The sequence below is a fragment of the Lissotriton vulgaris genome, chromosome 1_1 (assembly GCF_964263255.1).
Source record: "Lissotriton vulgaris chromosome 1_1, aLisVul1.2, whole genome shotgun sequence".
Lineage (NCBI taxonomy): Eukaryota > Metazoa > Chordata > Amphibia > Caudata > Salamandridae > Lissotriton > Lissotriton vulgaris.
The window spans coordinates 134,982,164-134,997,638 of NC_141685.1; the positions used below are offsets into that span (position 1 = coordinate 134,982,164).

General features: G+C 50.4%; 1 pseudogene; it reads left to right on the forward strand.

The window, feature by feature from the left end:
* The first annotated feature begins 1,021 nt into the window (after positions 1-1,021).
* Positions 1,022-15,475, forward strand: part of LOC147737786 (protein-L-histidine N-pros-methyltransferase pseudogene) — a 36,163-nt pseudogene continuing 21,709 nt past the window's right edge.

A 15,475-nucleotide genomic window follows, 5' to 3' on the forward strand; every position in this document is an offset into this window, starting at 1 on the left:
CACTTCGAGGGGCCGTGAGAAGCGGAGCTTTCATCAATTTTTAGAGGGTTTCTTTACAAGAAACTCCGTACTTTGTTAACATGTGAGTTTACTGGGACAATTGGGCCTCCTCGGCAGCTGACAGGAGCTAGAACCCGCAGGCGCTACCGGAAGGCGTCACATGGTCACGTGACGCAGTACGAGGCGCCTGCGCGAAGGAGCGGGAGGTGCAACGCTCCCTCCTGTCGCTATAGGTCGGGAGGCTCGAAGGAAAGAGTCAGCGCATCATTCCTAATCTGCATACCCACAATCCTGTGCGCGCCTCATAATGCTGCTTTACTCTCATTCTAAATGCAGGGCTCTTTGTGGCATTTGAAACGATAAAGAGCGGACATTTAAGAACGAAGAGGCCAGAGTATCAGTCTTCTAGTGGGAAGGCATGAATCATAGTCAGGCACACTACTCTTCTAAGGGAAGTTAATGGGTAATTAGCTTCTTTCAATAAGCATCGGTCATATTAGTTAAGTTAGTCAATGGCATAATGTGTAAGTTTCGTGCAATAGGGCGGATCGGCTGCCTGCTCGGGATGTCGCCCAGCTCCTGCCCTTCATTGAACAGATGAGATTGCTCCTGGGCCGGTTGCTCGGCTGTTCCTGGGCCGGTTGCTCGGTTGTTCTGTTCCTGGGCTGGTTGCTTGGTTGTTCCTGGCTGGTTGCTCGGTTGTTCCTGGGCTGGTTGCTCGGTTGTTCCTGGGCCGGTTGCTCGGTTGACCCTGGGCCGGTTGCTCGGTTGTTCCTGGGCTGTTCCTGGGCTGGTTGCTTGGTTGTTCCTGGGCTGGTTGCTCGGTTGTTCCTGGGCCGGTTGCTCGGTTGTTCTGTTCCTGGGCTGGTTGCTTGGTTGTTCCTGGGCTGGTTGCTCGGTTGTTCCTGGCTGGTTGCTCGGTTGTTCCTGGGCTGGTTGCTCTGTTGCTCCTGGGCTGGTTGCTCGGTTGTTCCTGGGCTGGTTGCTCGGCTGTGTTGTACCGCTGCTGGCCCTGAAAAGGATGTGGACCACCGGAGGAGCCCTGTTAAACTCCCGCTGGCCGTCCATACAACTATATCACTCTTTCATGCCATCTGTTTGTAGCATGTTTCTTTCTAGGACTTCAATCAATGGGTTGCTTGGAAGTGGCTCCATGTTTGTGTTTTCGCCAGAACAGTTTCAAAGACTTCTTAAAATAAATCCAGGCTGGAAATCTTACAGGCTTCTTGATTTAGGAGATGGAGAAGTTACGAAAGTCATGGGCCCTCATTTCGAAGAAATCTACGTAACAGAGATGTCGCAAACTATGATATGGCAACTTCAGAAAAAAAAGTACAGGGTACTTGAAATAGACGAATGGCAGAACACAGGATTCCAATATGAATCTTCTCGATCGCTGCGATCGACCTGTGACTTTATTGAAAGAAATCCCAAATGTACTGGAGCCAACTAGGGGCCGAGTCATTCTGGCACTGGTTCTTCCCTTTCACCCATATGTGGAAAAGGATCTACCGCAAGCTGGAGACAGAACACCGCCCACATGTGAGGCACCTGAAACAGCAGAGGATGAAGATGCGGATGAAGCAGCGCTCTCATTCACTTGCACGTGGGTCATCTCCAAATTCAAGTGTCCGAAGTTATGGAAGTCAACGGGAAGGTTTGGGAGGAGCAGGTGAACAGCCTGACTGAAGTTTTCCATGAGGCAGTATTCCCCATCGAGGCAATAAAGATGTGTTTCCTCTTAGTGTGCCTGAAGGACATTGGGGCATATTATCAAGGGGGTTTATCTCCGCTTTTTTGGCTTTAAAAGCCAAGAAAGCGGAGATAAAATTATCTCCCTATTACCTAGCTGCCGTTAACACCAGTTAGAGACAGCTAGTAGGAGATAGCGACCATCTTGGGCCCCACTTTGCATGTCAGTGATATTTATCACTAATGAGATGCAAAGTGGGCGTGCCAAGATGTTAGAGACTGAAAACAGTCGCTAACATCGCTATCTCCTATTACCAACTTTTGGAGATATTCGCGCTATGCGGGAATATCTCCAAAAGCTAACACCTGCCCTGAGCAGTTCTTAGCCATGTTATCCAATGGGAGGTGGATAACATGGCAAAGAGCATTAGCTCGCTCATGCATGAATATCGCGGACTTTTCAGCGATATTCATGCTTTGCGGCGATTTTTACCGCATTTGCGTTAAACCTTGGTAATACCAGTGTTTATTTGCGGTAAAAATCGCCTCAGCGCTGCGGTAAATTTTTGTCTCTAACCAAGCAATAGCGATAATTATCGCTATTGCTTGGTAATATGCCCCATTGTTTTATACGGAATCATCATTTTTATCAGCTCGCACCCCGACAGTGCAGACTGCGCTCCCGACAATAGTGGACATATTTTTTATACTTAACTGCACTATAGACCGTAACCAAACAGAATCAATACAGTTGATACAGTGTGACAGATTGCTTTTTGCTTTCTTTTTTTTTTTATTATGGAAAACAAGTGAAGACTGGCACTTACTTCAAAGCATTGTTGAATATATAGGGGCAGATTTATGAGGCCCTTGCGCCACGTTTACGCCGCTGTTGCGTCACGCAAGGCGGCGTAAACGTGGCGCATCCCTACGAACGATTTACAACGCGACGCATCTAGGCAGATGCGTCACGTTGTAAAGCCCTGCGCCGCTTGTGGGCGTTCCGGCGCAGGGTGGGCGTTCCGGGGCAGGTGCGCCTCACAAAAGTGGCTCAGTGAAATCTATGAGATTTCACTCAGTCACTTTTAAGCCAACGCTGCGTCAAAAGCCTGCGCCTGCTTGAAGCAGGCGTAGGTCTTGACGCAGCATTGTTAAAATGGGGCACCCCCGAGCCTTGCTGGAGCTGCGTCGCGCTTGCGACGCAACTCCAGCAATGCGCCACATTTGCGGCACAGATGCGTCACGCATCTGTGCCGTTTTTGCACCATGGTGCGCCGCATTATAAATGCGGCGCACCATGGCTGGTGGAGCTGTGGCGCATGTTAACTGGCGCATCCCTGGGGATGCGCCAGTTAACATAAATCTGCCCCATAGCGTTTTGGCAAATGTTCTTCTATGTTACAAAGTAGTATTTCTGATCTTCATTCTCAAGCACATGTTTTTAATTATGCCAATAAATGTTTTGGAGACGAGAAAAAAAAAATTGTATCCATTTAGGAATGTTTGGACGCCGCCTCGCTATTCACTGGGCAATAAAAACAACAACAGAAAAGTGGGGAAGAAGGGATGGAAATCGATTGGCCCCGCTCCACGTCTGCTGGAAAGCGTATTTCAGAGATCTGGGGGCAGATTTACAATAACTGCTCCATCCCTTTATGTTCGCAGGGGTGCGCCAGTTATTGTGCGCCACGGCTTCGCCACCATGAATGCGCTGCCACGGGGCAAAAACGGCACAGATGCGTGACGCATCTGTGACGCGTCTTTGCCATAAAGGCGGCTCATTGCTGGAGTCACGTCACAAGCGTGACGCAGCTCCAGCAATGCTCTGGGGGCCCTATCTGTCCAATGCTGCGTCAATCCTTTACGCCTGCTTCAAACAGGTGCAGGCTTTTGGCGCAGCATGGACGTAAAAGTGACTCAGTATTTCACTCAGCCACTTTTAGGAGGCGTGCCTGCACCAGAACGCCCCCCCACCCCCTTGCGCCGGAACGGCTCTTTCTGGCGCAGGGCTTTACAATGTGGCGCATCTCCCAGATGCGTCACGTTGTAAATACCCAGCACCATGGTGCATCTTTTGCGCCGCCGCTGTGTCACAAAAGTTACGCAACGGCGGCGTAAAAGAGGCGCAAGGGGCTTGTAAATCTGCCCCTTACTCTACAAGGTGGAAATGTAACTTTTTTTGTATAAATGAGGAGGCATATAATCAAGGGCTTATCGCCAAGTTAGCAGCCAAAGTAGCATGCTAACATCCGATAGCACCAATTTCTCTGCAATAGCAATCGCAAAAAGCTTCGCCAAAGATGAAAACCGTCAACTTGCTAATGAGATGCAGAGTAGGCGTTCCCGTGCAAAAAGACGTGACAACACCACTTCATAACATTCTCAACGACCAGCCAAATCCGCCATAAGAACACAAAACATATGATAAGGTGCGATAGCAGCAGGAATTTAACATCTGCTCTTACCTGGTGTAATGTCAGACGACAACCTGAACAAGACAGGGAGCGAGAGAGAGAGAGAAAGAGGGAGAGAGGGAGAGAGAAAGAGAGGGAGAGAGAGAAAGAGAGGGAGAGGGAGATAGAGAGAGAGAGAGAGAAAGAGCGAGAGAGGGAGAGAAAGAGGGAGAGATAGAAAGAGGGAGAGAGGAAGAGAGAAAGAGAGGGAGAGAGAGAAAGAGAGGGAGAGGGAGAGAGAAAGAGGGAGAGAGAAAGAGAGGAAGAGAGAGAAAGAGGGAGAGGGAGAAAGAGAGGGAGAGAGAGCCAACACTGAGGACCCAGGCCTCACTGCTCACCTGCTACCACCGGTGCGTGTCCAACCACGTGCCGGTTTAGACTGCAGTCCACCAGGTCCCTTATCTGAAACAGAGTCCAGAGTCATGAATGGCAGAGTCCATACAGTTGCACATGCCATCATCGCTTGCCCGCCCCTGCGCACACTGGCTGCTGCACCCCAGCCCCTCCCACCGCCCAGCGACAATTGCACGCCCTTGCGCATCCAGGCCTCACTGCTCACCTTCCGACACCGGCGGGTGTCCAAGAGGGCCCACCACGCGCCGGTGCAAGCTTCAAGCCTGAGGCCCGTGCCCATGGCAGCCTCAGCATCATCACCCCGCACCACAGGCCACCAAGGCACCCACTTGAGTCTGGGTCTTGATTTCGCAATGGCAGAGATCATATCAGTGCACACGGCATCATCGCAGGCTGCACACCTGCTCAGCCCTTTAGGTGCCACTACCTCTGTTTGCCCGAGAGGCAATGCCACGTGGCAGTAGACCCTCACTGCCCGCTGGCTCAGGCCTACACTGCAGTCCAGCAGGGCTCACCAAATCCTTACCAGTCCAGACCGCCAGGATGGGGTATCATCGCAGGATGCACACCCGCTTAGCTCTTTAGGTGCCCCTACCTCAGTGCACTGAAAGTCACCATCCTGAAGCGGTGGGCCTGTGCCAGCCGCAGTGTATCCAGTGCCACCAAGTCTGTGCCCCACAAGTCATGGACCCTTTATGATTGAGTCTTGTGGTGCGGACACCATCATGTCACCTCCGGCACTAGGGAATGTGATGTGGTAGGGCCCTAGTCCCTCATGCATAAATAATAACCACACGGATACGCCCAGATAGAGAGTGGAAATGGTGTCCAGCACGTGTGCCCTGCCCTTTTAATTGGCAGGGCCACATGTCCTGTGAAGCATGTCCCGGATGGGTGTGGGGTGGGTGTAAACCAGCCATGAGGGAGTGGCTTTGACATGCTGACAACTAGACCTGTGATCAGCAGATCACTACAGGGAAGACCTGGGACATGAAGCGTTGTTGCCACGCCTGTGAGCGTAAGAGGAGTGGGCTGGCCTAGCGTATGCCAGTCCAACGCAAGGGTGTGAACAATGACCCCGGGGCTCTGGACGTGGTTCCATCCTGGGCTGAACAAGGAAGTAATTAATGCGTGTATCTCTGTTTTAGTGTCGCGCCACCCGGACCGCAATTGGCAATGTATCTCCCTGTGACCCAAGTCCCACAACATGAGTAACATGGACGTAAGGGGGAACCACTGACCCTACATCATCCGTACTTCCACACGTGAAAGATCATAGACATGACACATCTGTTTGAATATGAATGTTTAATGCACATTCAGTGGAGTGTTGCAGCTGGAGCAAGACAGGGCGATGCAAACCCCACTTTACATTTTTGGCCCGTGGAGGGCCAGCCAGAGTCATTTAGGGAATGTCAAGTTCATCAGAAGAGAAAGAGTACAGTCCGCAGTCTGAATGCAGTGTCATTGGTGACCAAACAGAAAATGGCAGTCCATGTCAAAGGTCCACGTTGAGTGTTGCAGAGTGTATCGGGGGACAGTGGAAGGTGATGATGACGAGGGCAGAACCAAGCACAATCCAGCCATATGGCGGAGATGAATGCTACTGCGTCCTGCTTACCACGAAGGCAGATCATCCGCATCTTCATCCTCTGCTGTTTCAGGTGCCTCACATGTGGGTGGTGCTCTGTCTCCAGCACTGGGTGGCAGTGATACCTCAGGGGCTGGAGGTGGAATGTCTGCCACGCTGCGTGGCACGGACACTTCAGGGGGCGGAGATGTGGATGTAGTCGTAGCAGCAGCATATATTATCGCAAGGCCTTGAGGCAGCAATGTCATGAGGAGGGTGTTTAGTGTAATGAGGATCCCAGATACCTCTCGCTGGTGTGCAGCCATGGCAGCCGCTCTTTTCCCCTGCATCCGCTTCATGGTCTCCATTATCCTCCGCATGTGTGCCAACTCCCGGTTGACATCGCTAGATCCACTTTGACTAGACAGTTGTTCTTGTCTCTGAGTGAGGACTCCAGCGATGTCAGCCATGGATCATTGGAGGACATGGAGGGGGCTGGGGGTGTCCGTTAGGGACTGTGAGTGGTCCCTGATGGGACTTAGATACCCACGTATGGTATCTAGTTTGGCTGTCATGCGGTCGAACCCCGCCCACACCTGGTCAGCCCGTTTCTCCTGGTACCCCAATACACGGCGTTGGAAGGCCAGGTGTTCCTCGTGGGGGTCCTGGGAGGCAGCTGTGGTGGTGCCTGCTGTGTGGTCTGTGCAGGGGGTGGGGTCTCCTAGATGCAGCTGGGCTGCCCTGCTCCTGGAGGTGGGGTGCGGGGGCTGTCAATGAACTCTTGGATGGCGTCTGTGTCGAAGGGTTGGTGGTCCTCTTCATCATCAGAGAACAGAGGTTCTGCCTGCTCTGCAGAGGTGTTGGTTTGCCCTCTGCAATGTGAAGGGGAGATGTAGTTTAACATTGTGTTCACATGTATGTTGATGCATGGTGATGTGCTCTGCATGTTATGTGTTTGTGCTGCATTTTTTTTGATAGTCACCCCTGAAGCTCTGATTTTGCTGCCCCTTCTCTCTTTCATGCGGTGTGCCTTTCACTTCTCTGCTTATACAGTGCTGAGATGTTGCAGACTTGGGTACATTGGTCTCTTGCTGGGAGTTGGGGGTCTGGGACATGGTTTGTCTGTAGATGTGCTATACTTAGTTGTGCATTTGTGCCCATCTCTAACATCCCCCCAGTCTCTGGTTGTTACTCATCCTGGTGCTGTTGTGTCAGGTCATGTTGAGCGGTGTCCGGTCCCCCAACTCCTGCCACCGTCTCCCCACTGATGACGGTGGACACCATTTCCTCTATCTCGTCCAGCTCTTCCTGTGGCATTGGACTCCCAACTCCAGTCTGCATTGCTGCCTTCTGGTTGTTAGCGAGTTTCTGCTGCGTTTTGCGCTTCACATTCTTCCAGCGCCTCTTAACCTCTTCCGTTGTCCTCTTCAGCACTCCGACTGCATTCACCTTGTCCACGATGGACTGCCATATTCCATTTTTTGTTGCCAATGACGCAGTGGAGGTGACAAAAAGTTGTTGATGGTGTTCTACCACCTCCGTTATCAGGATCCTGTTTGCCTGCGGACTGAACTGCGTCTTCCTCTTCTTCTTGTCCTTGGCCTTCCCTGACCTCAAGGTCCCAGGCTGGTCCTCCGCGGGGCTTGTGGGGCTCTGGTTTTTCTCTGTACTTGCTCCGGCTACCTCGATTGTGCTTCGCTGATGTTTTGCTTTTGTTTGTATGTTTTTTTTCTACTTTTATAGTGATTTTTCCCACCTGCCGTGTGTGACTTGCAGGCCCGGTGAAGATTATTGCTGATTTATTTATCGCGGTTGAACCCATCGCAACTTCATTTGCATTGGGGTTTACATTTTTATCGCCGTCCTGGAGACTTTATCGCGGACATTTGACACGTTATCGGGAACATATTGCATGTAATCGCCGTGTTGGAAATAGAACGTTAACACAGAGTTATTTTCCCATGAAGGACCGCGATAGGAAACATTGCGATAACCGATTTCGCCGATGATTATCACACGTTTTTTAGAAGATCCCCCTGAGATGCGAAGAGATAAGCCCTATACCAAGAAAATGGACGAGTACATGAAGTGGGGTGGGCAAATCAAAGACCTACCTAACCCAACTGATAGAGTACCAAAGCGAGTGACTATCATGAACGCAGCCAACGTGGATGCAGGGGACAGAGGCAGGAGGGACCAACCTCTGGCTCTAATGAAGATAATGAATGAATACAGTAAACAAATGCACAGCTCGAACTGGGCTCCCCTGCTGCACCTCGGTTAGACAACATAAAGTATGCACTCTTCACACTCTTACAACTCTCAGAGTTTCAAGATTTATTGCCAGTCACGTAAGGAAAAAACATTTTACTTTAACATTTGATCTAAGCCCGGCCTTTAAAGTGTTAGAGGTTAAAGTGTGCAAAACATGTTGGCAGAAGTCAGTGGATGTCCTTAGCAGACTAACACCAGCTGGACAGGGCATGGAAAGGAACAATGTGCAGCACAGAAAGTCCTGAAATGTGTGTTGCTGCCCCACAGACATCCCTGAGTGCACGCACAAATAGCTAAAAAGACTGGGCTTCATTTATGTGTCTGTGCGTCACTTTTACGCCACTGGTGCGTCACTTATTGTGACGCACCAGTGATGTAAAAAATGCACCTTGTTGCGCCATATTTACAAAGTGACGCATCTAAGTAGATGCGTCACTTTGTAAACCCCTGCGCCACATTATACCTGCACCAGGTATAATGTATGCATGGGGTCGTATTGACGCAAGAAAGGGTCGTAGAAGTGATGCAGTGAAATCTATGAGATTTCACTGCGCCACTTCTAGGACACAAATGCGTCAATTTCTTGAGCCTGCCTCACAGCAGGCGTAAGACTGACGCAGGCCCTTTCACATGGGGCTTGTCCCATGTAAAAGGACACATTAATTGTGGGTTTGTAATGCGCTAGAATCGACTCCCGAAGGAGTATCTCTGCGCAGTAGACCGCTGGGGAACCCGTCCTGGCTTTCCCTGTGAGATGGTCCCTACTGGGTATCTCCAAGGTGAAACCAGGCATCCCTGGCGTATGTGGGGGGCCGTTGTGGAGATGAGGCAAGCTAATGCCCAGAGTTGCCGAGTGTGATCCCTGGTTAGAGTAGGCACCGAGATGAGAATTATCGAGTCCGCTGACCCTGGTCCACGATCCTGCTGCGTCGGGAATTGAACCCTGGTCCCGGGCCGTCCTCTGCTGTCGGGTCTGCCGCCTCTAACCAGTGAGCCACACCACTCCACATTGCTGGAGTTGCGTCACTTTTGTGACACACTCCATCAATGCGTCACTTTTGCACCCTACAGATATGTCAGAAATTCGGACGTATCTGTAACTCCTTGCGACATGATGCGGCATATTATAAATATGACGCATCCAGCATGTCGCAAGTAGGACGCAATGAAAAGGGACGCATCGCTGTTTTCACGCAGTGATGCGTCACTTTTCATAAATGAGGCCCACTGTACATTTGAAGGAACAGTTTGCACAAAATGTATCTTATTGTGGTAGGCGGGTGGATTGGTAGGGCAAATGATCTTGACAGTAGGGGAGATGTGGCCACCACTATGGCTCAGCAATCCTTGCTGCTGACTCAGGGAGCTGTAATCCGTCCGTGTAACTTTTTCATTAGTAGATTCACACACACTGAGCTTTGGAGATTCAGGAGTGATCCACTGACTGCCAGTGGCTAGGATTTTCTGGATTAAAATGCGCAAAAACTAATGTCAGATATTACACCTTTAGATAACAGAAGCGTTTCCGAAGCCATTAAAAAAATACTGTTCAGGGATTAGTATGCCAATTAGGGATGGACTGAACTGGGACGCCAATGGCACAGAACTGGATGGTGCCTCGGGCCCCAACTGTGCCACATATCACTTTGAAAAATGCATTTTTGTGCATTTTCAATGCATGTGCAAATTACCATCAACTTGAAGTTGAAGGTAATCAGCGAATTCTAAATGCACAGTTCGCATTTAGGCTACGCGCATCGGCATTAGGGAATGACCAATTGCAATTTCCTGAATGCATTCGCCATATAGGTAATTTTAAAAAAAGCAATTACCTAATTTGCAAATACAAAGCCTTTCATGCTTCAGAAAAGTCCTTTTTGCCCTCGCGAGGGCAAAGATGCTTGATGCATGTGGCTCTTGGTCCCCTAAAGCTATAAGTCTGGAGGTGACCTGTGTGATTTCCGACATGTCCATTGAGAGTGTTTTAAGTAGCATCAAAGGTAAATATCCACAACATGATGTTCAGAAAAGCAGTAAACTGAATGTTTTCATATGTGCTTGAAGTGAAATTCCCAAAACGTGCGCACAGAAAATAACAAGAGACAAAAAGGGGTTCCAAATCCCCAAATAGCAAAGAAAGCTTTGGGGATTTATGGCTAGGTTAACAATAAAACACTTTAAAATATAAGCTCTTCGTAAGGAAGAAAGAAAGGAAAGAGGATAAAAGCATTCAAGCAGCATGCACAGGGCTGCTCGATCCAGAGGCAATACTCCATGAGAGTTAACTTGGCCCTGCCAGGTAGGCCGCTCCCCCTCCGCACAGCACCGCCTGTGTGTCCCTGCCCCAGCTGCCGCTGCTGAGTACGTTTGAGGCCTTCCTCAACCCGCAGGCAACCACCTGTGCCTCATTCCTGGTGGCCAGTGGTAGGTCATAGGTTTGTTCATCTCTGCTATTTTTCCGCTATTTATTGTATTGTATTTACTGTATTGCCTTTATTATCATTTTTTTGTGTGCCTGTGACTGCTGTTCTCTTTCTTCCCCTGCTGCCGGTACTTGATCTGTGCCATTTTTTCCTTCTGTTCGCCTCGATATCCCAGTGTCTCTCTGCCCGGTTATACCTTCTGTACCCCTCGCTGTCTCTGTGTCTCTCTGCCCGTCTTTGCCTTTTGTTCCTTAAGCTGCCCCTGTAACCCTCTGCCCATTTTTGCCTTCTGTTCCATTTGTTGCCCCTGCATTTCCATGCCCTTTTGCCTCCTGTTCCACTCGTTGCCCCTCTATTTTGTGCCCTTTGCCTTCCGTTCCTTTAGTCGCCCCTCACCGCTCCTGCTGCTGCGCCCCCTGCAGCCCGCCCCCTGACTGCTCCCGCCTCCTGCCTCCCAGCTTCTCCTTCCTCCCACCTCGCCCTATATGCAGCCGCTGCCCGGTGAGGAGAACGACCCTTGACCCTACCATCAACGTCTCGACCAGCACCGATGACACTCTCAGCACCACCAAACACATGCATTTCCAGAACCACACAGACCCCTACTCCACCCTCAGAGGCCCCCTCATCTATCGACCCCCACGACTCCGCCCCCAGTTCAGCGACTCCATCGCCGACTTTATTAGCACGCACACCCTGACCTCCTCAGACTACATCCTCCTCGGAGACCTGAACTTATGCTTGAGAACAACAAAGACAGCAACTCCACAACCCTGATCGATAACCTCACCAACCTCGGGCTGAGACAACTCGTCACAATGCCCACCCACTACGCCGGCCACACGTTCGACCCCGTCTTCTCCTCTAGCCTGCACGTCTCCTTCAACCACAACACCAAACTCCTCTGGACCGATCACCACTGTATCCATTTCACCTTACAGAAACCCACCACTCACCACCGCATCCAACAGATCCCCCACCGCTGCTGGAGCAATATTACCGAAGACCAACTACATGCAAACCTTACTCTCAGCCCACTCACTGTACAATCCAACACCGACGATGCTGCCCACAGCCTCAGGCGCTGGATTGAGGACTGCGCCAACACCCTCGCCCTGCTGAAGAAACCCCCCCCACAGAGACACCAACAAGAGGGCCAGCTGGTTCACCCCAGAACTCGGCAAAGACACCTGTCTCTCTCTCTTTGACCACCTCTTCCCCTCCCTACTCCCCTCCTCTGCGACTGTGTTTTCCCCTGACTCTCCATCTAGCTCCACCCATTACTCCCTTTCTCCTCCCCTGACCCTCCACACTCCAATAGGCTACACCCTCAGGGGGCTCATGTCGGCCCTCTTCCATCCCCCTCCCTTGTGCCCTCCTCTCCCTTTCCTCACACTTCACAGTATGCCCCCCTTCATCACGTCATCCGTACCACTAGCTAATACGCTCCTCGTCCAATATGCACCGTCCCGGTACTCCAATCTCATCTTCTCCCCCCTATTCCTACCTGCTACTCCCTTTTTTAGTCTACCCCTCCTCCAACCTCCTCCCAAGCTAACTTTCCTTATGCTCCCCTTATTCCTCCCTCTCCCCCTCTTCTCTACCCCCTCCTCCCCTCGCTTCTTACACTGATTTCTCCACATTCCTACTGCATCTCTCTCCTTCCCCCCACTCTGCCAGCAATGCTGTGCTACCCCCTCTCCCCCCTTGGTAACCCTTTCCCTCTCCACCCATCGGGCCCAGCAGAACCATTTCCTTTCTTCAACTTCCCCCTCTCCCAACCCCCTCACTCAGCCAGATGCCCATTCCCTCCCAGCCAGCTCTCCTAGCCAACAGGACCTCTCCAACCACCTCCCCTCTTTCCCCCCAAACCTCCTACACTCCTATGACACCTCACAGTCCTCCCGTCTCCCTCTCCTTCTATCCCACCGCCTTGATCCACACCCATCTCCCCCTAAATATGTCCTTAATTAATTTCCTTCGTGCAACGCCAACAAAGACAACTCTCCCTTGACCTCTGATACCCCAACCCCCGCTCTCAACCTCCACCTTTCCCCACCTTTGAACCCTATACCCCAACTCTCCTCCTGTCCCCCATCTCTTCCTGCCTTCCGCAACCAATTTCACCCCCTCCTTTTGCCATCGAGACACCCAAACTTCCGTGCTCGGCCCTACTCTCTCTTGAAAATAAGCTTGGCTCTCTTATCTCCTCCATCTCCCAGCTTGTAGCTTCCATTTCAGTTTTAAGCTCCAAGATTTCCACTTGGGACGCCAAGGGACCCTACGGGTAAGTAGTGCGCTATATAAATGCCTATACATACATACATACTTTCCAATTCACCTCAACTCCTTTGGAAAACTCTCATCGGTCCTTGAGATGCACCTCACCCCCTCACCCCACAATAGCCAAGCATAACCTGTCGTCTGCAAACATCGTTCACTCACACAAGCCCTTGAACGCCACCCTTCCTCAACTTGCATCCCTGAGTAACCCAACTATCTACACTATTCCGACCATCTCCTCTGTCAGAACCAAGCATCCACCTAAACCCTCCCGTGCACCCCGTATAAGAACAACATCCCTATCCCCCTTCTTAGCCCATGTGCCCCGTCACCAAAACAGTCTCGACAGAGCTGCGATGTTTGCTCCACAACTGCAGATCTGCAATAAAACACAAACTCAAAATCTCTGATGTCATCACCCATCACAATATTGACATGTTCTTCCTAACAGAGACCTGGTTCAATGATACCTCTCACTCTATGTTTGATCTCCTATTACCCACAGGCTATTCTATTTTTAGGAATGACAGAACTGACAACATTGGGGGAGGTGTTGCAGTCATCTTTAGAAACTTCCTTCAACTTAAGTCTTCTCCCATCAGCGCCTTCCACACTTTTGAATGTCTATCTCTTGAGCTTCAACTACAACACCGCTCACCCCTCAGATTCCATGTCATTTACCGCCCACCTGTCAGCGGCCCTTTGATTATGGAGGAACTCACAGACTTCATCAGCCACCAATACTCGCAAAGTGACAATCAGACCTTCGTGGGTGACTTCAATCACCACTAGGGCTCTCCGCAAGTCTCTTCCGCGAATTTGCTGGCCACCTTCCTCTCTACAGACGATCTTATCCAACACAGCACAGAATCAACACACTCTAAGGGCTCAATAATGGCCCTTGGTATTTCTAAAGCAAGCATGCTTTCTATCGCTACCCCTATTCATGTAGACTGGTCTGACCACCTCCTCATCCCATTCTCTCTTCACCTATCACACTCTATAACTCTTGGCCAACCTAAGAGGGCTACCTCCTGGTTCCGTGACACTAAAAATATTGACGTTGGTTCCCTCTGTGAATCAGCTTTGCTGTCACTTCCAAGGCTAGACCCAAACCTAGATGTTGACATCCTCACCTCCCAATGCCTCTCAGTCCTTGCAGTCGAAATCAATAACGTCGCTCCTCTCCAAAGCAAAAAGAAAAGGCCCATTCCCTCAGCACCTTGGTTCAACAAATCCCTCTATGAAGAAAGGAAGCACCTAAGACTCCTAGAGAAACAATGGAGACAAGCGCCCTCCACCGATAATTTGGCCACGCTTCGCTCAGCAAGATCCAAGTACCACAACCACAACTTCCTTGGGAAAGCGTCGGACTTCAGAACCCTCCTTGACTCAGCCAAAAATAGACCCAAAAACGTTTTGATCTCATCAAGAATACTAACTGCTCTCCCCAAACTCCAAGTTGGAGGAATCTACAAAGAAAGCTGCGGATTTCACTGTATTCTTTGATGAAAAAGTGAAATCACTTGTGGATCAGGTCGCTCATCCTACCCCTCCAGAGGAGCGCAAATCACTAACTATTTGGCAAAACTTCGACCCCATCTCTGAAGTTGTCCTCCTCAAGTGCATCCTAGAAACAAAGCCCTCCAACCATTCTCTTGACCCCATCCCCAGTGCCATTGCCATTGACTTCTATACCCTTTCTCTTCCCTATTGGACCGCTCTGGTCAACCTGTCCCTCTGTCAAGGATCCCTTCCTCTTCCCTTCAAAACTGGGCAGGTCACCCCTTTGCTTAAAAAACCCACTGCTTATGCGAATTACCTCAACAACTTCCGCCCATCACTAACCTACCCTTTCTTGCGAAGATCACAGAAAGATGTGTTGCGAAACAGCTCTCTCGTCATATCAAGGACAATGATCTTCTTGACAATTTTCAGTCCGGCTTCATCCAAAACTGCAGCACTGAAACAGCCCTGCTGCAAGTGATTGATGACGCAATGCGGATACTCGATTTGCGGTGGTCCTATCTTCTAATTCTCCTTGACCTTTCTGCAGCCTTTGACACTGTCAATCACAACACCCTCCTTAACACTCTTCAACAGAGAATGGGCTTGGAGGGCACTGTACTTAAATGGTTTGCTTCCTTCCTCTCTGATAGATCCCAAATGATCAAAATAGCGGACAGTCTTTCATCGCCTTTGGCGGGTGGTCAAGGTGTTCCTCAAGGCTCTATACTTGCACCCACACTGTTCAATCTCTATTTGGAACAACTGGGAAATCTCCTAAGTAAATCTGGGGTCCACTATCATCTCTACGCAGACGACACTCAAATTTACCTCAAGGTTACCTCCACTCACGATCTCTCCGTCCTAAGCTCTACTCTGGACTCGATTCAAAACTGGATGTCAACACAGCAAATGATTCT